At 43.0% G+C, this 27,869-nt stretch overlaps 1 protein-coding gene and 1 long non-coding RNA gene across 3 annotated transcripts in view; one reads left to right on the top strand and one right to left on the bottom strand.

Annotated features, from left to right (window-relative positions):
• The window catches only part of zfhx3b (zinc finger homeobox 3b), a 524,157-nt gene that overhangs the window by 132,709 nt on the left and 363,579 nt on the right, over window positions 1–27,869 (top strand). The window lies entirely within an intron of this gene.
• On the bottom strand, window positions 388–27,400 carry LOC138743958 (uncharacterized). The gene is made up of 3 exons (XR_011345137.1): window positions 27,313–27,400; window positions 4,734–4,849; window positions 388–821 (listed from the first exon to the last, which is right to left on the bottom strand). It is a non-coding gene; the product is annotated as an uncharacterized lncRNA (long non-coding RNA).

The following is a 27,869-nucleotide window of genomic DNA, read 5'->3' as shown; positions in this document are numbered from 1 at the left end:
TTATCATACCAAGTTTACAAATAGCTTGATTCTGTTTCAGGCAAATGACGAGGCAATTCCACTACTACTTTGAGGAAAATATTTCCTCATTCTATATTGGATGTCGAACAAATATTTGACAATGAGAAGATAATGTGGGGGGGAGGGGGCTCAAGCATGGGAAAGATCACGGAAAATTGGACATCGTCTGAAAGTATAATGTTTGTAAGGGCAATGTTGATGTGCAAGATCATGTGGTTGAAAAATTGAAAAATACTAAATAGATAGTATTCGAAATTTATCATGGCATTCTTCCACACGACCACAGTTCCATTCCCAGCACAGTGACTTGTTAAAAGCATGGTGTATTAGGCAGGCAGTAAGATTAGGTAGAAACGTGCAAGTCAGGTTTGAAGTTGAATCAGAATTTATTGTCATGAATATGTCATAAAGCTTGTTGTTTTGTGCAGCCTTCCAGGTGCTATAAATTACATTTCCAAAATAAAAGAAAGTGACGTCGTGTCTGTGGTTCATTCTCTATTCAGAAATCTGATGGCAGAGGGGAAAAAGCTGTTTTTGTAACACTGAGTGTTCATCTTCAGGCTCCTGCACCTCCTTCCCAGATGGTAGCAGTGAAAAGAGGACATGGCCTGGGTGATGAGGGTTCTTGTTGATAGAGGCTACTTTCTTGCGATGTCTTGTCGATGTCCTCTGGCATGCATAATAATTCCCATGGTGGTGCCAGCCGCGTTCAGAACTCTCTCAAATGTTTCTTGCCCTGTACGTTGGCATCTCCATGCCAGACGGTGATGTAACCAGTCAGAATGCTCTCCATGGTACACCTGCAGACATCATTATAATTAGAGCTAATTCCAAACTATATATACACTATCACTGGAAAAAAAATAAACAGAATGCTGGACAAACTCAGGGAGTCGATCAGCATCTGTGCAGGCAAAGATGTAAATCAAACATTTCCGAGTGCAAGCCCTGAATCTCAAACTGCATCCTCTGCCAAGACTGCTCGACTTGCTGAGCTCTTCCCACTCTATGTTTTTGTTCCAAATTTCAGCATTACTGTCTCTTTCGTCTGAAATGAGTGTCGCAATTATTCAGAGATAGTTGCTCCACTTAAAGCCGTGCTAGTAGACTGTCGGCATGGCTGCAAGTATCTCAAAGCACTCTATAAGAAAGCCTATTTGAGCATGAGGTGACAAATCAAAACAGGTTCATGAAATTGGAAGATACCAGTAACTGTGTGTTTTGAAATTTAAAGGAATGGCTTTGTGCCATTGAGAGAGAGTCCCCAAATGTACACCTAACTCCTGCAAGGGCATCAATTCTGACTTCAGAATAGCCTTGTTGGAAGAAAATAAATATTTTAAAGACTGAAAATTCCTTAGTCCATTTTGATGTCAATGAGCACTCACGGGTGTTGACTGTTCTGTTGCCTGTAGATAAATTGAAAGTAACTGATAAGATATTAAATAAGTTCATTTCCAAGATTGAGACCTTTATGACAGTAGAAACCATTTAACTGAATAGAATTAGAAATTCCCAGACCTCTCCCTGGAATTTGCACCTTTTAAAGGAAAAGGTGACATGATTAAGTCCAAAATGATTGTTAGAGTGAATGAAATATTCAGTGAAACAGAAGAACATGCTGCTTGCGAGCCTGAGGTGAGAGACCAGTGCAACTTAAGGTAGCTGAGTTTTCTTCCCTTGTGTTTTCTCACCTGCTGTGGAAGCATTTCTGTTCCTTATCTTCTCCCTTATCCTTATTTGAATTGGCTGCAGTTCTGTGTCTTCTGAACAGAGAAGCCACAAAGAGTGCCTGAAAGGGCCTTTCTCTCAGCCAACCTGTTAACTGCAAGGGCTGGTTTCCAGCTAATTGCAGTGCAGTTACAATTTCATGCTTTCTTCAATGTTAGTTTATCACCAGCAACATTTACAGTGCTCTTGTGAGTTGCGTACGTAATTAACCCAGTGCTAATTAATGATTAAAATTACACTATGCTGTTGATATTGAATTCATGGCAAATGGAGACACCACCTCCTTTGGGCTCTGTGCTACGAGGCAGTTTGAAATTGTGTTCGGTGAAGTGCACCGATCTGAGCTGAGCGTAGGGAGCTTCTTCCTCTCTGAAATTAGTTGCATCTGAGAGTTTGTTTTGAAATAGTCCATTAGCATTTGAATTAGCTGGGGGCAACCAAGAAAGATATTCTGCTGAAGGGAAGGGTTGAGAAGTCGTAACCTATGCATGTTTATACTCAGGAGGAGCTGTCTCGGCCTACATGACACCGCCATGTTATGCCAGTGGGACGCACAATCCCACAGAGCTTGCTTTGTCTGCGTGGAGCCCAAATCTTAAAATTATGTGACAGGAGCAGGGCAGTTGAGTTCATTTTGTTACACTGTATTATATTTTTCACTCTCTTTTTAAAAAAAATATTTGTAGTCTTAATGTCCATGTCTTGCAGTCGACTTGTTTTTACATGTCCTAAAATGTGAATTGTTTAGGAATGCAAATTTAGAACAATGAGACAGGAAAAGGCTCCATGGTTCGTGCATCAAAATGAAAGTTACCTTATCAAAAGCACACTGGACTTTGCCCCTCCCCAAATTCTCTCTCCTGTTGTATTGAATTTTGTTTTACATGTTCATAAGTATAGTGTCTTACCGGGCATTGGTTCTATTTTCCCTGCTTTCTGTAAGCAACTGAAAGTAAGAGCTCCCATTTCTACCCCAAATACAATAGAGAAGAGAACTTCCTCATGGCTGGGCAGAGATTGTTCATAGCCTTGGGACACCAGAGGCGTAAAGTGTACAGTCTTCCTGAATATATTGAAGTAAACTTGTCACAGTAGTTCAAGGGGATTGAACAGCTTGTTCTTTTAAATTAACAGGGCTATAGAGATGTGAATGTCTCTTCCAAACCTCCTCTCCTCCTTGCTCTCCCTCCCCACCCCCATCCCTTCTCCACAATCCCATCATGAACTCTCCAAAGTTGATTTAAAATTTTTGTTTTCGACATACAGCACAGCCCATGAACCTGTGCTGCCCCATTAACCTACAAACCCCAAATGTTTTTGAAAGGTGGGAGGTAACCAGAGCACCCAGGGAAAACCCACGCAGACGTGGGTGGAACACGCAAACTCCTTACAGACAGTGCTGGATTCGAACCCTTTATGCTAGCAGTGCGGCCCATTGATCAGATGTGGTGGAAGTCTGATCAGAATGAACAACGGAGTTTTCAATCTTCCGTTAAATAACTTGCAGCCTGTGGTTGGATGCTGGTGAGAATTTGGAGGGAGATGTTAGGTAGGGAGTGTCAGAGCAGATAGAATGTTAGGTGCTCGAACAAATCAAATTGGCTGTCATTGTGCGCAGTAAATTTAGTGTAATATTATGATCTGTTTGAGTAAGAGCAAACAGACTGTTATAATGGAGGGAAGGATGGAAAGCAGATAAGTGAATGATGTTGCCCTGGGCACACTGACTGCATGTATGAACTTAAACAGCTTCCAGTCTATTTTAGAAACAGACTGATAGCAATAACTGAAGATCATTGATTTTACGGGAATCCATGTTCACAGACGTACAAATGATCGACCAGCAAGTTGACTTTTGCCTCCTTTAAGTAAGAATTGACTCTGCTTTCCTGTATTGACTGAAAAGCAAGAGAGGGGTTTCAAGCAAATGCTTAGTGCGAAGCAGCTTAGGAAATTCTTCTGTAAAGTTCCCCCTGGGGGAAAATAAGACACACTGAGAATGGAGAATTTTAATGGGCTGCTGTTAATTTCTTAAAATAAACCACCATGCCATCATTGTGTGAGCAAGACACAGCATTTTCAGAGGTCATTCAGCATTTTCTTTTTTTTTTCTGCATTCTTGGAACTCTCAGCAAGATTCCTGCATGTGAAAATAAGTGGTTTACATTTTCATTAAGAGTATCAATTTCTGAGTCCATTCTCGGGGGATAGAATTACAATATGGGCTCAAAGGTACATTGAATACATGGCATTACGTGAGCGGACAGTTGTAAAATTTCAACTTTCCAACAGCATAGAACTTGTGTAGAAGACAACCCTTGTAATTGTAAACAGCCACAAACGAGCCTGCAGCTGACGTGGGTGGACATTTACCCCCTCCATAAATCTTCGTCCGCGAAGCCAAGCCAAAGAATCAGCTGTTGGATCTAAAATTATGTACGGTTGTATGAATGTTCGAGTTGAAACACGAAAAGTCTGCAGACGCTGTGATTGCAGTAAAAGCATAGAAATGCTGGAGGAACCCAGCAGGTCTTGCAGCGACTGCCGGAGGAAAAGATATATCACTGACATTCAAGGTTCAACTTCGAGAATGTTTGTGTTGACTTGGTACGTGGAAAAATCCTTCTCACGGTACCAGGTATAATGTGACTGTGAACTTGAAATAAGGAAAATGTCACTGATGGAATTGTAAAATTTGAACAAGGCTTTGTCACCCTAAAGGAAAGCAGGAAAGATCTGATGGAAACTATTATGCATTTGGGCACAATGTGGGCACTGGAGTCAGTTTTAATCAGCAAAATATCTAAGTAGCACAGAGAGGTGTTTGAGAGCATAGTATGAATTGGGAAAGTGTGCAAATGAGTTTCTTAATAAACTTGGCGCTTTCAAATTGCAGCACCTGTGTAGCCCTCCTGGGACCCAGGGGAGATTACTGGGTCATGTTTTGCCTCCTTCACCTTTGAAATAGCAGGCTAACCTACCTGTTAAATCGCCAACCCGGCAATTGTCGATGATGTGGTGAGTGACGCGTCGCAGGGAGTTCCCTGTGTTCTTTCCGTTCCCCAAGTTCCAGAGTAATCGGGTGAGACATTTCCCCCTTCAAACAGGCAGAGGAAGACATCGGGTTGATTTTGTGTGGGCTCACCCGGTTTAGCCCTTGCAAATACTTGAGTCTTCAACCTAGTAAAATGCCCAGTTAACCCCATTTTACAAAGCAATTTGAAAGTGATATGGCTGCCACAAGACTCATACCACCAGGTTCAGGAACAGTTGTTACCCCTCCACCCTCCAACTCCAGAACAACAAATTCAATCAGTGACTCATTCAAAGACTTTTTTTTAAACGCATTATTTATTACTGAATATTTTTCTATATTAAACAGTCAGTTTGTTTACATTGCTTTCTTTGTTTATGTTTCTCTCTTTTTGTATATTTTTTTTCTTGAGTACAGTGTACAGTTACCAATAGTAGAAATTCTGCCTGGCTTGCAGGACAAAAGAATCTCAGGGATTTATGTGATCACAAGTTTGTACTCTGACAATAAATGTGATCCTTGAACATTTTTTTTAACTTTATTTATGTCGTTCAAAAAACAATTAGTACATAACATATACAACAATTAACCCTAAACATGAATGTTATTTTTTATATATAGAGAAAAAAAAGAAAAGAAAAGAACCCCCCCCTTCAGCCAACTCTCCTAAGGAGAGCCATAAAAAAAGAAAAAAAAGAAAAAATATTAAAAAATTAAGCATACATATTAAGATCTAATCAATTTAAATTGAAATGTAAATATTCTGAATATAACAACCACTTATTAATTAAAAAAACTAATTATCACGCAAAACTTATGTAATTTTTTCCATTATTAAACTATATTTCATCTCATTATTGCCATCTATTAATATCAATCATATTTGTATCTTTCCACATACTAGCAATACATTTTTTCACTACAGATAAAGCTAAATATACAAGTGATCTTTGAACTTTGATGTCTCGCTTTCTATCTTGTAGTATTATCTTCAGTAAGTTCTCTGTCAAGCAATACCTGGACACAATGCAGATCATTTATATCTTTTTTGATCAAACTGAATATAGACCATTTATCCCATACAAAATTTCCTACTAAATATTTACTCTGGCTTTCATATCATTAGTTAAAGTCATAGCTAAACCAATGAAGTCAAAGAAACTAGACGCAAAGTCGTCTAAGGCACTGGTGTCTCCACCTTGCCATGCATGTACTGTACATGCATCTCCTCCATTTTTCACATTTCTGCCCTCACTCATCCCTCCCCAAGGAGAACAAGGGCAAAGTCCCTCACTTTTCAGCCTACCAGTCTCGACACCCATGACCCTCTGACACAAAAGTGGCACAATCCCACTACCAGCCACATCTTCCCTCATTTAATTTCCCTCAACCCTACTTTTATGTAATTGTCTCTGGTTCCACAGTTTCCGGCTCTACTTTTACTACTTTGTTACTCTCTAACTTTGACACCCCTCCCATCCCCCAGTGGAACTTCCATCCGCCTCTCTCCCCACCCCTGCCACATTCTGACCTTATTGCCTCTTAGCCCCTGACCAGTTTCTTTCCTTCTTGATATACTTGAAATCTTCCCTTCCTACTTTAGTCTTGATAAAGGTTCTGGACTTGAAATATTGACTCACCCTTTCTGCCAAATGATGCTGCCTGGCCTGTTGAATTTCTCTTGGGCTGGATTGTGTGTCCTGGACTGCACTGATACTGGCGAGCAGGCAAGGAGACGTACGTTATTTTGAAGCAAAATCTGTTGCTGTGCTTAAACCAGTTCAAAGATATTTATAGTGGCTCCAACCCAATCTTCATTCTTCATCACATTTACACCCACTTCACTCTGAAGCCAGGATTATACAACTCCTGGTTTAATTCTTGATCTTTCAGATACGTCATACCTTCTCAGGAATTTGTGGAAGTTTGGTATGTCTTCGGAAACTTTGGCAAACCTGTACAGATGTGTAGTGGAAAGTGTGTTGACTGACTGGTATGGGGGCACCAATACCCCTGAGTGGAAAGCTCTGCAAAAGGTTGTGGACATAGCCCAGTACATCAAGGCAAAACTCTCCCCACCATTGAGGAAAATCTACCCAGAGCACTGCTGTCAGAGAGCAACAGCAATCATTAAGGATCCACCCCACCCAGCACCTGCTCTGTTCTCCCCACGGCCATCAGGAAAGAGGTCAAGGTGCCACAAGATTCACACCACCAAATTCAGGAACAGCTGCTCCCCCTCCACCATCAGACTCCTCAACATCAAACTCAATCAGAGACTTATTAAAGGACCCTTGCTTTGCAAATTATTTATTACCAATATTTTTTTCTGTATTGCACAGTTTGTTTACATTTCTCTCTTCTTCTTGAGGACAGTTTGCAGTTACCAATAAGTAGAAATTCTGCCTGGCCTGAGGGGAAATGAATCTCAGGGTGGTATACGATGTCATGTATGTACTCTGACAATAAATGTGAACGTTGAACTTGATAGAAACTCAGATACAGCGTGCAAGTTTAATTTCTGCATCAGTAAGTCGAGTAGTCCAAACATCAAAATCGTTGAAGTAGCTTTATTTTAAGGAGTTCCTCCACAATGATCCAAGCAAACTGATGTTCAAATGTTCTAAATAAGTAATCCACAAAGCCAGATAAAGGAAGGTATCCCACTCTGTTACTTGTGTTTAAGTTAAAAAAAAATTACATTATGGTTGAGGTGCTGGTGTCAAAGGTAAAGTTAGAAGGCATTGGGAATTTTGGTTTTCAAGGAATATTGGGGATCTGGTTCGGAAGAAGAGAGAGATGTATAACAGGTATAGGCAACATGGAGCAAATGAGGTACTTGAGGAGTATAAAAAATGCAAGAAAACACTCAAGGAAGAAATCAGGAAGGCCAAAAGAAGACATGGGGTTGCTTTAGCAGACCATGTGAAGGAAAATCCTAAGGGTTTCTCCAGGTATATTAAGAGCAAAAAGATAGTAAGGGGCAAAATTGATCACCTTGAAGATCAGAGTGGTCAGCTTTGTATGGAGCCAAAAGAGGTCCGTACGAAGCCAAACCTTTAAGACCTCTTAAATGTTTTTATATCATCAGTATTCTCTCAGGAGAAGGGTACAGGGTCATGAGAAGTAAGGAAAATAAGCAGTGAGGTCATGGAACCTATGCACTTTAAAGAGGAGGAAGAGCTTGCTGTCTTAAAGCAAATAAGGATGGACAAATCCCCAGGGCCTGACAAGATATTGCCTCAGACCTTGAGCGAGGCTAGCGAAGAAATTGCAGAATTTGCTCTGGCAGAAATATTTAAAATGCCCTTAGCCATGGGTGTGGTGCCAGAGGATTGGAGGGTAGCTCACATTGTTCACTGACGACACGACTGTGGTGGGCCTTATTAGTAAGAATGAGGAGTCCACATACAGAGGAGAATCTCACCTGGTCCCTACTCCATAGCCAAGAAAGCCCAGCAGCATTTAAGGAAAGTTCATCTTCTACCCTCCATCCTCATTACATTCTTCAGAGGATGTAATGAGAGCATCCTGTACAACTGCATCACAACCTAGTTTGAAAGCTGTACCACCTTGGACCACAAGACCCTGCAGAGGATGCTGAAGTCGGTGGAAAACATCATTGGGGTCTCTCTTCCTACCATGAAGGACATGACCACTCGATGCAGGCAAAAAGGCCTCCACACACCCCTCATGTGAACTGTTCTCCTTTCTGCCATCTGGTAGGAGGTACGTAGCTCTCGAGCCCTTGAATCTAGATTGGGGCACAGTTTTTTTTTTCCCCCTGAAGCCATCAGGCTCCTGAATTCTCAGAAAATAAGTGGATAGTGAATATAGGCCGGTGACGCTGACGCCAGTAGTAATTAAATTATTGGAAGGCGTTTTAAGAGATCAGATATACAACTATTTGGATAGCCATAGACTGTTTAGAGATAGTCAACATGGCCTTGTGTATGGTAGGTCATGTTTTTCGACAAGGTTACCAGGAAAGTTGATGAAGGAAAGGCTGTGGATGTTGTCTACGTGGACTTTTGTAGGCCTTTGAGAAGGTCTCGCTTGGGAGGTTAGTCAGGAAGTTTCAGATGCCAGGTATTCATGGTGAAATAGTGAAATGGATTCAATAATGGCTGGATGGGAGAAGCCAGAGAGCGCTTCTCAGACTGGAGACCTGTGACTTAGGGATCAGCACTGGAACCATTGTTGCTTGTCATATATTATGATCTAGATGATGTAAATTGGACAGCAAGTTTGCATATGACACTAAGAATCGCGGTGTTGTGCATAGGGAAGAAGATTTTCAAAGCTGGCAGAGGGATCTGGACCAGCTGGAAAAATGAGCTGAAAAGTGGCAGATGAAATTTAATGCAGACAAGTGTGAGGTGTTACAGTTTTGAAGGTCACACCAAGAAAGGACACACATGGTAAATGGTCGGGCACTGAGGAGTGCAGTAGAACAGAGGGATCTGGGAATACAGGTACATCATCCCCTGAAAGTGGCATCATAAGTAGTAAAGAGAGGTTTTGGCATATTGGCCTTCATAAATCAAAGTATTGAGTATAGGAGGTGGGCTGTTATGCACCAGCCAGATTGAGGTATTGTGGGGCCTTAAATTGTGCCGGCTGGTACATGCATGGTGAGGGGGAAATGTGACAGCAAGACTCGATGTGCCGGCTGGCGCATGCACAATGAGGGGGAAGTGAGAGTGTGGGATCCTCCCACCTGAGAGAGTATCTGATGCTGACCCTGCATGTCCATTTTGGTAAGTTTGAAATAGTCTTAATTATTCTTAGCAAAATGATGCTAGGTTTCTCAGATCACTAAATATTCAACGATTACCAATGGAACATAGCGCCTATGGCAAGCACTAAAATTGCACCCCTCCCCATCCCGTTAAAACTTATTTACACATTTTGTACTTGTGTTGATATTGCACCCCCCTACCCTCCCCTCTCCCCCCCACCCACCTCCACTCCCCTGTTAAAACTTACTTACACATTTTGTTAAAATGCTTGCGGTGGCTGGCTCAATGCAGGGGCAATGGCTGTCTTTGTTACCCAAAACCCCTCACGCAGCTGGAACTGCTCTGTGTTTCCCTGGCACTGGCAGAGTGGTTCCAGCTGCAAGGGGGATTATGGGTAACGAAGATGCCATTGCTCCCGCATTGATCCGTCGCCATGAGCCACCGGGGCGGCCCCGAAGCGGCCTGGTCGGATGCCGGAGTGGTGCTTCAGTGAACTCCTGCAGCACTGCACCCCTGCTGCCACATCAGGTGTTAGATTGGGGGGGGGGAGCAGGGTGACAGCCGCTGGGCGGGGGTGGACAGATGCCCTGGGCTAGGAGCAAAACAGTTGGGCGAGGAGAGGACAGCAGGTGGTGCATCCTCTTTAAAGTTAGCGATTTTAACCTTTAATCAGATTATTGTTCAGCAGGTATGAGATGGTTAAAATTGTTAACTTAGCAATTTTTAGCCAATTATCACTTTTAATCAGGGTCATTGACACAGACTCTCTGTGGTATCTCATAGCCTTGCTGCACAAAGATGAAAACAAAAAGGTTTCTCATAACTCATAGTACAAAATCGTGGGAGCCCTTGAAAATCCAGGGACTATAGCATTTGCTACTCTCACTACTACATTAATCTGGCCCTGATATTGTGTTAAAGATATTGGTGAGGCCAAATTTGGAATATTATGAACAGTTATGGCCACCTAACTGCAGGAACAATATCAATAAAATAGAAAGAGTGCAGAGAAGATTTACTAGGATGTTGTCTGGTTATCAGGAACTGAGTTAAAGGGAAAGATTAAACAGGTTAGGCTGGAAAGGGGTACTGATGGTAATGATCAGCCATGATCTAAAATGGCGGTGCTGGCCCGACGGGCCAAATGGCCTACTCCAGCTCCTATTGTCTATTGTCTATTATTCCCTAGAAGAATGAGGGGAGATTTGATAGAGGTATTTAAAATTATGAGGAGGATAGACAGTGTAAATGTAGGTCGGCTTTTTCCACTGAGGGTAGAGAGGACATGGGTTAAGAATGAAAGGGTAAAAGTTTAGGGGGAACAGGAGGGGGAACTTCTTCACATAGAGAGTGGTGGGGGTGTGAAATGAGTTTCCAGTTGAAGTGGTGAATGCGGGCTCAATTTTAACATTTAAGAGGAATTTGGACAGGTACATAGATGGGAGGTGTTTGGAGGGATATGGACTGGGTGCAGGTCAGTGGGACGAGGCAAAAAAAAGGTTCAGCACAGACTAGAAGGGTTGAAGAGGCTTGTTTCTGTGCTGTAATGTTCTCTGGTTCTGTGTTGGTTTAAGTCCTTTGGTTTTAGCCAATAAACAAGCGTAAATCAGGATTCTGATGGTCTTCGGCTGTTTATCGGAAACATTTCCCAGAGATGTTCCCAATGTGGCTACCATCTCAAATATCATTGCACAGCATGAGAAAAAGGAGCCCATTAAACATGCCCAGGAATATGAGTAAAATCTTCCTCCTTTTTTGCCTGCTGCATATTCAATAAGGGATAAAGAGATTTCAACGTTTATATTCTGTTTATGTTCACATATATTGAAGTCACCGTCTTCCCCGGTGTTTAGTGGAATTGGAGGAAGAAGTAGAAACGCAGACATTCTCCCTTCAAATCCACACCCGGGTACAGACTCTAGATTGTCAAACGTGGATGGTTAAGAATTCCTGTGGTCACCACGTGTAATGAAATTGTAAACACATCCTTTTAGAATGTGTGGTTGCATCTGTGAGAGAGGCCAAATGAAGGAAATCTTCACAAACACATTTAAAATGTCACCACACATATTTGACTGGAGGAATTCTTCCTCTGGAGTTCCTCTCTGGGATGACATCACCAAAGTGAAAGGAAGGCACACAAATCATGGGAAAGTCTCTCTGCCTGTGTACGTGCTCACAACCTTGACAGTCTCATCCTTCGTCATTCCAGCCTCACCTTTAGAAAAAACATTTTAACATCCTTCAGATCTTCTTCGAAGCACACCAGATTTTAGACACCTTAGACATTGAAAAATCTGTGGCTGTTATACACACAATTCAGAGTTGAACAAAAGGAGGTGTGTAATCTCCCACTATTCACAGAAGCATGCCAACTTTATTTGTAGAAGGTAACTTGAATTCTTTAGACTTAGAATGCTGAAACCAAATGTTGGTAAATGGGATAAGAATAGATTGGTCCACAGTGGGATATCTATAGATGGGCCCACAGTGGGGATGGTCCATGGGCAGGCCCACAACTGACATCTGGGGGAAGCGGAGTTGGGGGGAGTCCAAGTGCAGATGTGCTGACTTGTTTGCAGAGCACCTGTGGTCAGTCCACAATGGCCATCCCATGTTCCTGGTAACATATCCCTTTTCACCTTGCTGAACCCACACCAAATCTTTGGCCTTGCCAACTGCCAATGTGAGCTCCAACATCAGCTAGGGAACAACACCTCAGCTTCTACCTAGGGAGTTTCCAATCCAATGGAATGAAGATTGAATTTTCCAATTTCAGGTCACACTCACCTCCTGTGTTCCCCTTTCTCATTTCAATCAATCTTATGGCCTGCCATTTTTTGATCTCTCTCCTTACCCTTCCCTTGTGGGCCCCCATCACCTACTGAGTTGCCTCATTGATCTGGTTCCATCTGCCTTTCACTCTTTCCCTCATGGTTCCCATTAACAGAGTGCAGCACTGGCAGTGATTGTGTCCCCACTTATGTCCCAGCAGAGGTGTTCTCCTCGATTGCTCCACTCCCTCCCTGAAACTGCCTCTGAATGCCCATGTTCCCCATCTGCCTGTTTGCACCTTTAGTTCTCATGCCCTTGTATTCCATCTCCACCCTTCTCCTTCTTTCACCTGGCTTCACAACTCTCATCAGTCCACCTATTACTGGCCCATGCCTCACCCTCCCCCTCCTCTCTATCTCTGTATTTATCTATCTGGCTTCTCTACTCTCATTTCTGATGCAGAATAAATTATATTTTTTACATACCAACTAATTTTTTTTTCCCGATTATGGAGGTGTTGCACTTACTTTCTGGAATGGCTATTCAAACCAGAACGACCAAAATTCCTAATATCCAGATATCACTGTGAGTTTAGACTAAATACCTAAGGTGTGATATTTATATAGGCTGGACTTGGGCTGCCATTGCAACGACCCTGAGATCGACACTGTTGTTGGAGATGAGTGTCTGTTTCATGGAACAGGGACTAGCGAGCTCTCAGAACCCGTGCTAAAACCCAGGACCGTAGTTAGCACTGTTGCATCATGTGTCATTATTGCAGATTGCCTGCATTCCTTAAAATTTATTAGGGGCCCAGGAGGTAAAATTTCAGACAGGAACGAACCCCTCATTTCCGTTCCGATCTTTTTACACAGGCTGCATTCTGGAAATTTGGGAATAATGTCCCAGAACGCAGCGGCTTTGTTTAAAAAAAGATGTATCTGAAGCCTCAACAATTCCTTCCATCCCCCTCGCCTCACTCCACAGATGTCATTGAGCTCATTGGGTTCTTCAGCAGTTTGTTTTCTGCATGGTGTCGATGAGCAGCAGAGGGTGCATGTGGACAAGTCTGCCGAAGGGTCTGTTTCTGTCCTGTATGGCTCAATGACTCTAAAAATTAATGTTCATCTTTATTAATTTTTAATACAGTTTAGACATACAGCAGGGTAACAGGCCCTTCCAATCCATGAGTGCATGCTACCCAAATACACCATTCATATACATTTTGAAGGTTGGAAGGAAACCAGAACATCTGGAGGAAGTTTACACAGACACGGGGAGAATGTACAAATTCCTTACAGACAGCGCGGGATTCGAACCTGGGTCACTGGCGCTGTGCACTTGCCGTCCTTGCATTAGTGGTGCTGCCCTGATCAGGCCTTACAATTTTAATTGAACTCTTCAGCATCATTAAAGAATGTTGTCTCCAGATTTTCATTGATAAGAGAAATCTGCTCCATTATTTTTTTATAAAATGCTGTGGGGGGTGGTGGGGGGGGGGGGGATGCAGGGAACTGATATATTGGTTACAAATGCCTTTGTGGATGACTCCTTGTATCATTCTGAGTTTGGACAACATGAACACTGTTTCTGATTACAGTTGACCTGAAGGGGGACCCAGATTGAAACCAGCGTATCAATAATTTGAATTAATGATGAATTAAATGCCGCCGTCTCTGCCTTTAGCTGACCAGTCCAGTCCGCATGCTGGAAGGTGAAGCCCTCAGGCTACACTCTTGTGTTCGGACTGTACTCATTCATCTATACCTCAGTGTGGTAAAGTGTTTACATATAACTTCCACAAACCCTAAAGTGACCCTCTCATTTTCATAGGTCATTGCCTAAAGCTTTTTATTCTGCCGAGAAGTGAGACCATGCAGAAGGATTGGTGTTGCTTTAAGAAAGGAAGGCTAAAATTCAAGCTGTCAGTGTAGCTTACAACAGGATTACATCATGAGGGATACAGTGGTTTGATATAGGTCAACTGCTGAATCAGCATTACATCAGTACATTGTAAACAACCCGCAGCACAGAGTACAAATAGCAGAAAGCTCTGAAATTGGGTTTAAAAAAAATGGATATAATTACGAAAACTGTTAGCATGAATTCTGAGAACAGTCGGTTGGCATTTACATGGTTATGGTGATAATCGAGTAGAAAGAGCTGAGGGGTTGTAATTTGATCTTTGGAAGGTGAGGTAATTGGGTTGGTCTGTAGAGCAGGGAAAATTCCTTAATTTTGTTCACTGCAAGAACATTTCATTGACGTAAAATGACGGTGGCGATGAAAATAAATAGGTGCCTATTTTTTAAAAAAAAGAGAAATTGAAAATAAGAGCTTGCCCTGTCCTGACTCATCATATTGAGCGTTCAGAGCTGTCCTCTTGAAAGCCTGGTTTCACTGTAATATGCTTAGAAGCTGAGAAAGTCAGACAGTTTGATCCTCGTGGTTCACAGGCTGCTTGCTTTTGCATGTCAGTCATCATCATCTTCTTCCAGGTACTGTCAGCTGGAATAGCTGGCAAACAGTGATTAACAAATGAGAGCTCGTCCTTTCCTTCTGCACCGATCCTCTATCACTGAGAATCCATACAATGGGTGAAAGGGGAGAACCTGAGGGGGAAGTTTGGGGGGAATTTCTTCATACAGAGTGTGGGCTCAATTTTGACAGTCAAGTAAAATTTGGGCAGGTACATGGATGGGAGTGGAGTGGAGGGCCATGGACTGGGTGCAGGTCAGTGGGACTAGGCCAGTGACTCTCAACCTTTTTCCTTCCACTCACATACCACTTTTAAGTATACCCTATGCCATAGGTGTTCTGTGATTGCTTACGGTGGGAAGAGAAAAGTTTGAAAATCACTGTTTTAATCGTACCTAATTGACTTGGTATGTGGACGGTTTCATGACTCCAAAGGAAATGGGCCAATGACATTTTTTCTCAAGCAAAATATTTCAGTAACAATTGGGTCTAGAGCAGTGATTCTCGATCTTCCCTTCCCACTCACATATCACCTTAAGAAATCCCTTAACAATCACAGAGCACCAATGGCATAGGGATTACTTAAAGTGGTTTGTGAATGGTAAGAAAAAGGTTTCACTGGACTAGGAAGAATAATAGAAGGGCCAAAAGGCATGCTTTTTGTGCTGCAATGTTTTATGGCTCGACGGTAATTACGTTAAATTGTACTGGATGGAAAGTCGGTATCATGTTGGGGTGACAGGATAGTGCTATCAGATCTGGTCATTTTGATTTGCATTTCTTATCAGTCTTCCCATGCTACTGTCACCTCCTTATCCTCTGGTCACTATCTGTCAGAATTTGTTGTCATTACCAACAAGTAGCATGGGGAGACTTTACAATGTTATTTGTTTTTTTATATCATTTTGCATTTTGGAAGATGTTGCTATATAAATCCTTCATTGCAAATGCCCCCTAGATGGGGCAGAAAATATTCCAAAAGATAAATGACCTGTCAGGGCACAATGGAATTAGAGCAAATCCGGATTACTTCTTGGCTGTCCTAAATCAGGTGTTGTCCATCAAAGGCATCTCCAGAAACTTGGAGCAAGTAGTAATCATTGCAGAATCAATGCTATTTCATGAAACGATTGTCTGATTTCCCATACTGCTGTCAAAGTAGGCATTTTATTTTATTTTCATCATTTATGCTCTTTGTGCTTTCATTCAGTTCTCAGTGTGAAAGTTGTCACTTTGCCCAGGTTGGGGTTTGGCAAAGTTTCAGTTCCCTTGCCGAACTTTAAACAGAGAGCCCTGCTGAGATGTACCTATCTGTTGAGTTCAGACTGAAGGCTCGGTTTCTACTTGAGTGGCATCCAGAAGGGAGGATTGGAATCAAAATCTATTCAAACAATAGTTTGCAAGAAAACCGCTGAGCATACTCAGACATGCTGGTACATTGGAATCGTGCAGGAAACTCCACCTCTCTTGATTTTCTGTTGCATTACTCATTAACTCAATAAATTCCTGTATCATTTAGTCTGAAAAAGGATGTTGATTTAGTGCGAAGGCATAATTCTCTCTCTTGATTTAGTGAGAAAGCATAACTTTCCCCGCTCCCCCTCCCTCGCTCTCCCCCACCCTCCCTGCCTTCCCTCCCCCACTCGCTCCTATCAATTGTAAATCTCTGCTTCCAGAGCTGCACAAGGATACTTAATGGATTTTGAAAGAGGGATAGACTTGGAAGAAATGCAAAAGATTGAGAAAGTCAGTAAACAAAGACCGTAACGTTCATCCAAATTAGAGATGCAGTGAAATATTAACCCTGAACAGTGTGACCGTCAGAGCTCATCTTCCAGTCAGTGGTATTTTGTAGGGTATCACTGCATAGTAGTTAAGTTACAGCATGTTACAGTTAAGTTACAGTCTCTGACTCCCTCTAATGGTTACGATGATCACTTGTACTCTATCAGTACATCCCCTTTCCTTGAGATGTGTAACAGCATGAAACCCTAATACAGCATGTTACAGTTAAGTTACAGTCCTCTAATCACAAGAGATGAGTTTGAATCTAATCATCTTAGTTGGGATTTTTTTTGGGGGGGGGGAAATATTCAATTTTAATTTTTATAGGCTTGTAAAATTCAAATAAACCATAAAATCTTTTTTTTTTAAAGCATTCATGTAACATATAGACGTCTGTATTTATCTCCTCCCCCACCCACCCACCCACCCAGGAAATTTAAATCCAAGTGATTAAACAATGCTGGAATTAAAGCTGGTCTCAGTAATGACGAAAGCATGAAACTGGAGGATTCCGAAGATGCATCTGGTTTTTAACATCTGCTGCTATTACCTGCATTTGATGCCATTGTCACCAATATAGCCAACTGTGCCCTTGATATTGGGAAATGGTGGATGGAAAGTACATAGTACTACTGCAGACATATCCATATCCCGTTTGGAGAATTAAAACATGTCTAGAAATGCAAAATGTGTCAATTGGATGGGCTATTCACTAACTAATATTTCACACTTTAACGAAAGAGACTCTGAGACTTTGAAGGAGAAATTTGTTTAAAAATAAGTTGTTTTTCTGATAACAGTTTAAAACAAAAAACAATTTTTTGCACATTGAACAAAATGCATTTTCTTTTGATGACCATGTCCTTTCGAGCTGTCAGTTACATCGAAAATTGCACCTATACAAATCTTATTGTCCAATCAAGTTGTTTCAAATTCCTTCAAATTGGGAAAGCAAAATGAAGGAGCTTGAAGGATTCTAAGTTTTCAATGATTTCCGGTGAGCCTTCTGCAGAACCCATTGAAACATTACCCTGGAAATGCTCTTCATCACGAAGGGGAAGGCAACCAGGTGCCCATCTTTTGTTCAGTCCCTGGGATAATTTGCTGCAACTGAGGATGCAGGATGGGAATAGATTTTTGTCACATGTGGCACCCTATGTTCAGTTTTGCATGAAACTTTTCATCCGCATCATGCATGAAGAATCAGTTCTGAAGACCGGTCAGCCCAGTTGGAACAGACTGCAACTGATGTTTTCAGTGAGACTGGTGGGCAAAGAATAATAAAATGGCACATATCTGATGTTTTATTGTGATAAAGAAATTTGGGTTCTTTTAAAAACAACTGTATTTATTACCTAGAGCACATACAAAAAAGACCGTGGGATGGGGGGTGGACAATCCATTTTGAATCTACCCAAGAGGCTACCTCTAATGGTCAGGATGATCACTTGTACTCTATCAGTACATCCCCTTTCCTTGAGATGTATAACAGCATGAAACCCTAATACAGTATTCATTTGTTTAAAGTTTAACGCAAACATAAACACAACATCAGCAGCACAAACTTTTAAAGTGTGCAGTTCTTTTTTCTTTCAGAGATTCAATCTGTCAGCTACTTTGATAACCCATGTGGATCCTCTCAACGCAGGTGCTTGAGTCGGCTCTGCTGGTCGACTACTGTCTAGCCCTGGTGGTGTTTCCTTTGTTGTTGTGCAGACTGGATCTTCTGTATTTGTCCCTTGCATTTCCAGCAGGCTCTTTCAATGTCTTCTCAGCATTTGACCATCCTCGTGTCTGACAATGTGATTTACTTCTTCCAGAACGGTAGCTTTTTTGGCCCAAATGTTGGAATCTCTGAGTTTCACGGTGTCGTGTTGTGCCAGTGTCCCCAAGCTTCTTGATGACTTGTCATAATTTGCTTTTTATCTCCATTGTAGACACTTTTGTTTCTGTTTGACATCTTCAACATCCTGATCTTGTTTGGGCTTGCAGAGTAGGGACTTGTGGTGTGTGGTCTACGTCCCATCAGAAGCTCAGTGAGCCATGTGCAAGTGGTGAAGCTCTGTAAATCAATAGAGCTAGAAATGGATCTGAGCCACTGTCTAGTGCTTTCTTGAGCAGCTGTTTAACTACCTTCTTGCTTTTACTTTCAAGTCCATTAAATAAGTATCAAAGCTCTCTCCCTGCAACTGTGAGCATAAGCGAAACACACAACTCTCAAAAGTTTCATTTTTATTTGATGAACAGTGTTCGTCAAACATCTCAATAACCTTGTCGAACTTGCCCTGGTCTTCTGCCTCAGCAAAAACAGATATATTGAAAATGTCTAGTGCTTGAGGTCCCACCACAGTAAGTAGCGGTGCAATCTTCCATGCATCAGATTTGCTATTGAGGTAGAGTGCAAATACTTGTTTAAACAGCCTCCACTCGTGGTTGACATTTCTAGTCCAATTTACAGCATCAGGAATTTTACACTCTCCATTTCTCTGCTGATTATGACGAATCCCATTCCTGGTACCAGATGATGTTTCTTTTATTGTTATAAAGAAACTTGGGTTCTTTTAAAACAACTATACTTATTACCAAGAGCACGCTCACAAAATACCTCATGAAGGCATCCATTTTGAAAGTACCCAAGATACAACAAACTAGCCTCCGACTCTATCATTGTACACTTCCCAACAAGAATATTGTAATGTCAATTTTTCACAATTTACAGAATAACAGGGAAAAATAATTTACTACGTAGTAGAAGCCAGTTCTGACCATTTAAACCCATACTGCCCAATGGTGGGAGGAAACCAGAGCACCCAGAGAGAAAATATACAGCCACAGGGAGAATGAAGAAACTCCTTACAGACAGCACCAGATTCGAACCCAGGTCGCTGGCACTGTAATAGAAAGGGAGCAATGAGGATGATTTGTTCATCCCTGCAAAATACTGAGCTGGTTCTACCTGAGAAGTGCTGTACTCAGTTTCAGTAAAGTGTATCCCAGTGCAAGATCAAAGACATGCCAGTTTATCAATAGCTGTCCTAGCAGACTATGTTTTCCTGTAAATTGAGAACCATTTATCACATTGATTATTCAATAAGGTTATTAACTCTCAGATGGCCGGTGTGATAGCAAGTAAAATCTTTAAAACCTTTTCGTTCACAGTTGGTTAACATCAGGGGAATATTAAAATGCAGCATTAACATTAGCATGTAGTGTATTAGGACAAGAAATATTTAATGTTGTTAACACTTCATGAAATTGGTGATTTAATAATTCATAATGTGATTGTGCAAGTTCCATTATGATGTTGGGTTTTGGACAAGAACGGGCTAAATTCAGTACTGTGTGATATTTTTCTGTAGAATTGGGGAAAAATGAGGTTCCAAACATTTTTGAGTTGACATGAATTTAAAATCAATTCATGAGTGCCATCAATTCAAACTCAGTAATGGGACCTTCTTATTGCCAAACAGGTTAGTGAAATTCATACACAATGATTACCATGAAATGGGTATCTACAGGTAGTCCTCCACTTACGACCCTAATTGGGACTGAAGGAATAGTCATAACTCGGATTGGTCCTTAAATTGGATTTGCATGTCTCTTAACAATGTATTAAAGCATTTTTTTTTCAAAAAACTTTTCAACATATGAACTTTTGATGAAGAATCTCAGCATGTGGACAGTATTTTTAAAAAATATTTTGGTCGTATGTGCGGGTGGACATAACTCGCGTAGGTCGTAAGTTGAGGAAATACTGTAATTAACAGGTGAAAAGAAGGACATCTTGTATAGAACTTTGATCTCTCCCATTCGACATATTTCTATCTTTAGAAGCTTTAATCAGGTCATTATTATAGGTTCTTCACCTTGGAGATGGGGAATCGAGTTCTTGGATATGCTTGTAGCATCTGCGTGGAAGGAAGACACATGAGGAATCGAAGATTGATGTATTGCACCAGCAGCTCTACTTATATGGGGTCCTGGCATCGACATTGCGGCCTGGGTCATTGGAGCGCAGACCTTGGGTTGGCCAGCATTCCCGCCAGATCTCCCCACCTTCCCGCAGAGCTGAGGTTAGCTGGGACGATGGCTCAGGTCACCCCAGGTCTGTGTGGTCGCCGTGTTCATCAGCTGTTTTGCAGGCCGGTTCACATCTCTGTGCATGGACTGCTACACAAACCTTCCAGAACTAGCAACCGGGCCATTGTCCATAGCCTTTGGTCGCCTGCCCCTGCATCATGGGGGTGGAGTGGAAACCGATTTATTACAGTCCAGATATGCCAGTTTCAAGTGGTCGACAGTAAAGGTTTCTTCCTTACTGCCAATGTCAAGGACGAAGGTGGAACCATTGTCTCTAATGACTTTGTTTGGCCCCTCATAGGGTCATTGTAATTGGGTCTGTGTGCACCCCTCTTCATGAACACATACTGGCAAGTCCTTCGGGAGGTGATGCTTGGGCTGGCTGTGTGGTGGGAGTTGCTATGGACCAAGGACCCTAGGTTCTGCCATGGAGTCTTCCGCGCATTTATCGGGGACCAGAAACTCCTTGGGGATGATTAAAGGCGCACCGTAGACCATCTCCACTGCTGAGGCATTGAAGTCTTCCTTCAGTGCAGTACGGATTCCCAGCAGGACCCAAGGCAGTTCATCCGCTCAGTTGGGACCCTTGAGCTGGGCCATTAAGGATGCCTTGAGGTACTTTAGAAACACTCCACCAACCTGTTGGCCTGCAGTTGATGCATGGTAGTATGGTGGAGCTTTGTCTTCAGAAAATTATCCAGCTCCACCCAGAGTTTGGAGGTGAATTGTGTCCCTGTCCTTGGTGAGGTGCTCCGGAACCCAGAATCGGGACATCCATGTATCGATGAGTGCCCTGGCGCAGTTTCTGTGGTGGTATCAGCCAGCAGGACAGCCTGCGGCCACCTTGTGGAGCAGTCCACTGTGGTCAAGAGGTATCTCGCCCCATGGGAAACTGGTAACAGCCCCACTATGTCCATGTGCACATGGCTGAACCTGCGCTACGTCGAATCTCGTGTGAACCTGCACTTCGGAGGACTGACAATTCATGGAGGTCTTGGCCCACTGGCTGATCTGTTTACGGAGGCCATGCCAGATAAACCTGATGGCCACCACTTTGACTGTGGCGGGGTGCGGCAGGTTGTGGATGGCCTCAAAAACCTGGTGCCTCCTTGCAGCCAGGACGGGGGCGGGGGCTACCAGTAGAAATGTCACAAGACAGTGTCAGGTAACCTGGTTGGATGGGGATGTCCTCCACATGGAGACAGCTGCCCTCTAAATGAGGATCTTGGGGTCCCACTGCTGCACTTTGGTGAGGGCCATGTAACCGACCCCTTGTGACAGGGCATAAATTGATTCAATCTTGGGGTGTGACAGAGTGTCACATTGTTTTTCCCCTCGTCCCAAGCAATATCTTCTGCCTTGTTGGTCATCAATGCAAAGAGGGGGTGCACGTTGCGTGCTGCTGCCGGTAAAATTTTATCATACCGGTGAATTCCTGCAGCCCTTTCACCGTTTGTGGCTTAGCAAAGTGCCACCCGGCTCAACCTTCCTGTAGAGGGGTATGGGCCTATGCCTGTTAATCCTGTGCCCAGGAAGTCAATGGTGTCCAGACTGAACTGGCACTTAGCAGGGTTGATGGTCAGCCCGAACTCGCTCAGCCAGGTGCACAGTTGTCTCAGGTGGGGAGCATGGTCCTTGCAGCTGGTGATGAGGATATCATCCAAATAGATGAATGAAAATGGGAGGTCCCAGCCCACTGCGTCCATCAGCCGCTGACCAGTTTGTTTCTTTAGACCAAAGGGCATGCAGAGAAATTCAACCAAACCAAAGGAGGTTATGATTTCAATCTTGTGGGGGTGAACTTGGATTTCACGGTACCCCAGGATGTGGGGCATGGGATATCTGTCAGGCACGGGACATCTGTCTGGCATGGTGGCCTCGTTGAGGTGGCGGTAGTCACTGCATGGTCTCCAACCCCCTGCCGATTTGGGAACCATATGGAGGGGAGAGGCCCAGGGACTGTTTGAGATCTGAACAATCCCTAGTTCCTCCATCTTTTTGAATCCTCTTTCTCCAAGCTGAGCTTTTTGGGAGGGAGTTGACATGCCCTGGTGTGGAGTGGGGCGGGGGGGCGGGGGGGGTCCTCGGTCAGTATGTGGTGCCTTACCCTGTGTTTTGGCTCGGCCATGGAGAACTGTGGTACCACTATCGAGGGGAACTCCGCCAGGTTGTAGGGGAATTCATTGTCTGAGAGTGTTTCAGAGTCCAGGTGGGGGAGGGGGGGCCAGGTAGCTTGGCTTCCTCCAGAGGCAAAGTCTCACCAAACGCCATACCTTGAGCTCAACCAGCAAGCAGTGGGCCCAAAGGAAGTCGGCCCCCAGGAGCAGTTGTGCCACTGCCACAAGGATAAAAGTTCATGTAAAGCGGCTGTTGCCGAAATGAAGGGAGATGGTGCAGGTCCTGAAAATTCGAATTAGGACCTGCTTGCTGTTGAAGGTGTCGAGGCCTGCAGGGGTAGGACGCTTACCTCCGCGCCCATGTCGACCAGGAAATGCCTGCCTGACGGTGAATCCCAGACGTGGAGAAGGTTTTCATGTGGGTCAGTGATGGTTGGCCAGAGTGTTTCCTGAAAACCCGCCGGGTGGGCGGCATCAACGGGCCTCCGTACCCCATCGCTGATGGTAGTAGCATAGTTGTCCCAGGGTGTTTGCTTGCCTCTCTGCTGGCCTTGGTCTCGCCAGGGACTTCTTGTGGGGCTTTCTGATGTGGTCTTTGATGGCTCTCCAGAGCAATGACTCTCCGAGAGTCACTGAAGTCCTTGTCTGTGAGCAAGTGCCATGTATCCTCAGGCAACTGCTCCAGAAAGATCTGCTTAGAGCAGGCAAGGCTTGCATCCCTTGGTTAATGCGAGCATCTCACTCATTAGGGCGGACAAGGCCCTGTCCTCCCAATCCATACATGTGCAGCAATCGGGTGGTGCGCTCGCACCGGGAAAGCCCGAAAGTGGGAGTTAGTAGCTCTTTTGAGGACCATATATTTTCCTTGCTCCGGAGGCTGCTGTAGGAAATCTATGACCCTTGCCGCTGTATCCTGATGGAGGGCGCTCACAACGTCAATGTCATCAATGGTGAAGCTGGAACTGAGCTTCAGCTTGCTCGAACTACATGTGCGGCTGTGACACCAAAAACATCGGAAGCCTGAGAGAGTCCGTGTGGATGGTCGCTGGCTCCGCTTGATCCAAACTGCCGGTTGGTCTTGTCGGGGTCACCAATGTAGCGTACGAGTGTGGAAGGAAGACACACACACAAGGAGTTGAAGTCGAAGACTGATTTATTGCATTGCTTATATGGGCCCCTGTCGCTGACGTCAGGGTCCTGTGTCATAGGAGCGCTGACTTTGAGTTGGCCAGCAATCCCGCCAGAGCTCCCAGTCTTCTCACTGTGGAGGTCACCTGGGACAACGGCCAGTGTCACCCCCAGGTCCGAGCGGTTGCCATGTTGGTCGGCCATTTTGTAGGCCAGTCCAATGTCTCCATGCCCGGGCTGTTGCATGCTCACTAGTATTTCTACAAAGTATTTGTTGGAGACGCATGGTTTTGGGGGAATGATAACTTTACGTTGGATGGAATATAAGTGAAAACAATGCCACCGTTGGTTCTGAAATATTGAGTCCAGAATGGGAAACTGCAATAACATTTGGACCAACAAAATATTACACATACTGTATCAATGTATATTTCCTGCATTGTGTTTATCCTGCAGTTTCTTAAAATCTTTGTGTTAAATGGATAAAGAGTTTGGGTAAAGTACCCCTTTTTCAGTTTGTTGGCAGAATTCATGCTTTGAAAGAGGTGGTCGGAGTAAAGCATAAGCTCATCAATCAAATGGACTGGCATTTTAAAGATTCATTCCCAGCATTCCTCTAGTTTTGGAGGGGTGCAGTGGTTAGCATTACACCTTTACAGCACCAGCGATCAGGACTGGACCTGGGTTCGAATTCTGCACTGTCTGTAAGGAGTTGGCAAGTTCTCCCTGAGTCTGCGTGGGTTTTCTCTGGGGGGCTCTGGTTTGAAACGTACTGTGAGTTGTCTGTCAATTGGGCGACACAGGCTCATGGCCCAAAATGGCATGTTACCCTGCTGTATAATGTCTTAATAAAAATGTAAGTTCATGACTTGGCTTTTCAAACAAGATGTGGAAGTGTTGTGAAGAAATCTACAAAAATGTACAAACTGCTTTGTATTTCAACAAAGTAACTGACAAACAAAATTCACCTCAGGATAGTGTAAGGTGATTTTGGTGGGAAGCATCAGAAGAGGTAATGAGCAGTAAATGCTTCGACTGCTGAGGGAGAGAGCTGGGAGCTGTGGATGTGTTTGTGCGTAAGCCTGCGAAGATGAAGGATATGAAATGTTAGTTTGAAGGTCTGAGGGACACTTGAAGGCCCGTCCCATTGGTAACTCTCAACTCCATTATTGTTTGTATTGAGAATATTAATTCCTTTTGGCATTCTCCATTTCTTTCACTTTCTTTGTTTTTTTTATATTTAGTTTGGGCTTGGGTGGAGGGTAGGAGGGTTTAGGATTTTATTCATATGTAGACATACATGTGTGTATGTGTAATATGTGTGTATTACATACACATATATGCACATACACATGCATATAACCATGCACATGTATGCACACACACACACACACACACACACACACACACACACACACACACACACATAATTTTTTAATATACCTTTATTGAATATGTATGGATGGATGTGGTTTTAAAATTCTTAAATAAAATGTAAAAAAAATGAAACAATTTAAGTAAAGGTAGCGAGGTATTTCTGGTAAAGCTGTCTAAAATCACTGAATGTACTGCAGTTTGAATATTACTTCAAACTCTGGGGTCTCCATCAGGAAGGACAGAACGTACATGAGTGATTCACTGGGATAGTTTATTTTATGAAATACACTGTGCGCTGTCGGTAAGGAATTGGTATGTTCTCCCCCAGTCTGTGTGGGTTTTCCCAGGGGCTCCAGTTTCCTCAGGGAAACTGTCCTTCTTATAGTTGAGGAGATTTGTAGAATATGTTTAAATGGAGAAATCTGAATGAATGGATTGTGTTTGCTGAAGACTTCACTGCACTTGCAAAGTGTGATTGACAACAGCAGGAATTTCTTTTCACGTTATTAGCATTATTAGCATTGCCTAATAGGTGGGTGAATAGAGTTCCATTATTAACATAATGGGGGAAACCTAGGAAAGGAAAGAGAATAGGACTGAAGGAATTGATGTTAAGAAAAATCAGCAAAAATCCAGGGACAGGGTGGCTTCCCGTACATGACTGCTCTGAATTCCATCATGTGTTGACTGGTACATGTAGTCAAAGGTGTCACCTTTGAAAATTCTTGATGGCAACTTCTCCGTGTTTTGAATGTTCCTGTGGCAATTTTGAAGAAGACGCCCTTGCCAAAACTTGACTCTCACCAAATGCCAGCTAAAATAGTATTCTTCTTACTTTATTTCTTTGCTGGCCACAGATTGGCTGAAAAGCCTAGAATCAAATTAAACTGAAATTCAAAAATATTCCGTTACTTTGAGGCATTCAAAATATTATAGAAATGTAATTATAATTGCACGTCTGTTCATCTTTTAGAGACAATGGTTTGAGATCATTCAATTGAAGGCAAGAAGGGCTCCAAAAGGACCTTGGGTACTGAAGGCTTCCAGATTGTGTTGGAGGTTTAGATCTGGGTCCGAGTTGCTGACAGATTGAACAGAAGTTAGTGCAGCTGCGGGAGCCCTGGAGGCGAATCCACAGACACTCAGTTGGGTCTTTCACGTAGCGAAAGAGCCCAAGTGTAATGGTGGAGATTCTCCGCCCTTGCGTCAGGAGACTTACCTCCTTGAATGCACCGTGGCCAGCTCCAAGGTGCCGACTGCGATTCCTCCAGGAGAAGGGTAATTGGCAGAGCGCTGCACTCCAGTGGCTCGCATGAATGTAATGCCACTGCAAGGGGCAGGCTGATGATGTCACAGTGACATTGTCAGCCTGAGATGCAAGAGCAGGATTTTTAAAATGCCGACAGTGTGCACAGCAGGGAGGTTTTGCAGTGATGTTCCCATTTTGGAATAACAGTGAGGAAATAATGACTTCTAACTGGGGAGATGCTGAGATTAGGCCACTTCTTGACCTTGTGTCTCAGGAAGCTCAGGAAAGGGAGCTCACAGGGACAGTGAAGGATGGCCTTGCCTTTGAACAACTGGCCAGTGCTCTTCACTCTGAAGGGGCCCTCTCTTGCTTCCCTTACTGTAAGGCGTACCAGGCAATGCTAATGACCACTCTTCGTCTGCCTTACAGCAGACTAAAGGCAATTTTGTGTAATATTACATTTTCTGTTTTATTACATGACATTAAAGAATCTTGAACTCCAAGAGTAAAGAAATTGCCGCTGCCTTGGAATCTTCTGTAACTTCATTTAAATGATTGCTGTAGAATATTCACCTTCTTTGAAAACTGCAATGTCATACATGGCATTGAATTCACGCACTATAAATCTCATTTATAATTAGTGACATTTTAGGTACTTGTAACTGAGCAGATGTCAGTCAAAGTAAGGCACTGTGGGCAAACAGTATTACTTTTCCAGTCCTGTTGCAAGGTAGAACCACAGACAATCCACTTTAGGCTGTAAAAAACATTGGTAATTGCATTAGTGATACTTGCTTTTTGTCTTTTTTTCAAAATAATCTCATTTTGGTGAGCGATGTGCACAGAATGCCATAGATGTATCTGTCCCTTCAGTCAGTTACCTGCTGGATTGGTTTCCAGAGTGGAAACTTTGTGAATAAAGTATATTGATTGAACTTGGGTTAAGTCAATGTTTGCTTCACGAGTTCATCACACTGAGTTGGTGGAGAAGGGTTCAGCAGTCCCAATCCATTGCTAATCAGTAATGGTTGTAACATTTTCAATGACTCCAAAGCACAATAATATAATTTATATCCATGTCACCCAAAATCACTTTTGTTGCTATGCAATATCCTGGAATTACCGGGAAAACTCTGTATAGTTGAAAATTTTAATGACTTTTTCCCCTTTGATATTGAAGCAAAAATCATTCTATTCTGTTGAGAATTGGTTCACAGTAAATCAATAGATGCTCTATGTGGTGTGTTTGCTATCAGTTTTTTTTTGCTTCTGGAACATCCATTTAACCCCTCTGGATTTCAAATATTGCCCCCAAAAAATTATTCAGGCCCAAATTGTTGGTAATATATCTT

Source organism: Narcine bancroftii, chromosome 10 (genome assembly GCF_036971445.1).
Source record: "Narcine bancroftii isolate sNarBan1 chromosome 10, sNarBan1.hap1, whole genome shotgun sequence".
NCBI classification, from domain to species: Eukaryota; Metazoa; Chordata; class Chondrichthyes; order Torpediniformes; family Narcinidae; genus Narcine; species Narcine bancroftii.
Note: the sequence above shows the minus strand (reverse complement) of the source record. Positions and strands in the feature narration are given on the sequence as shown.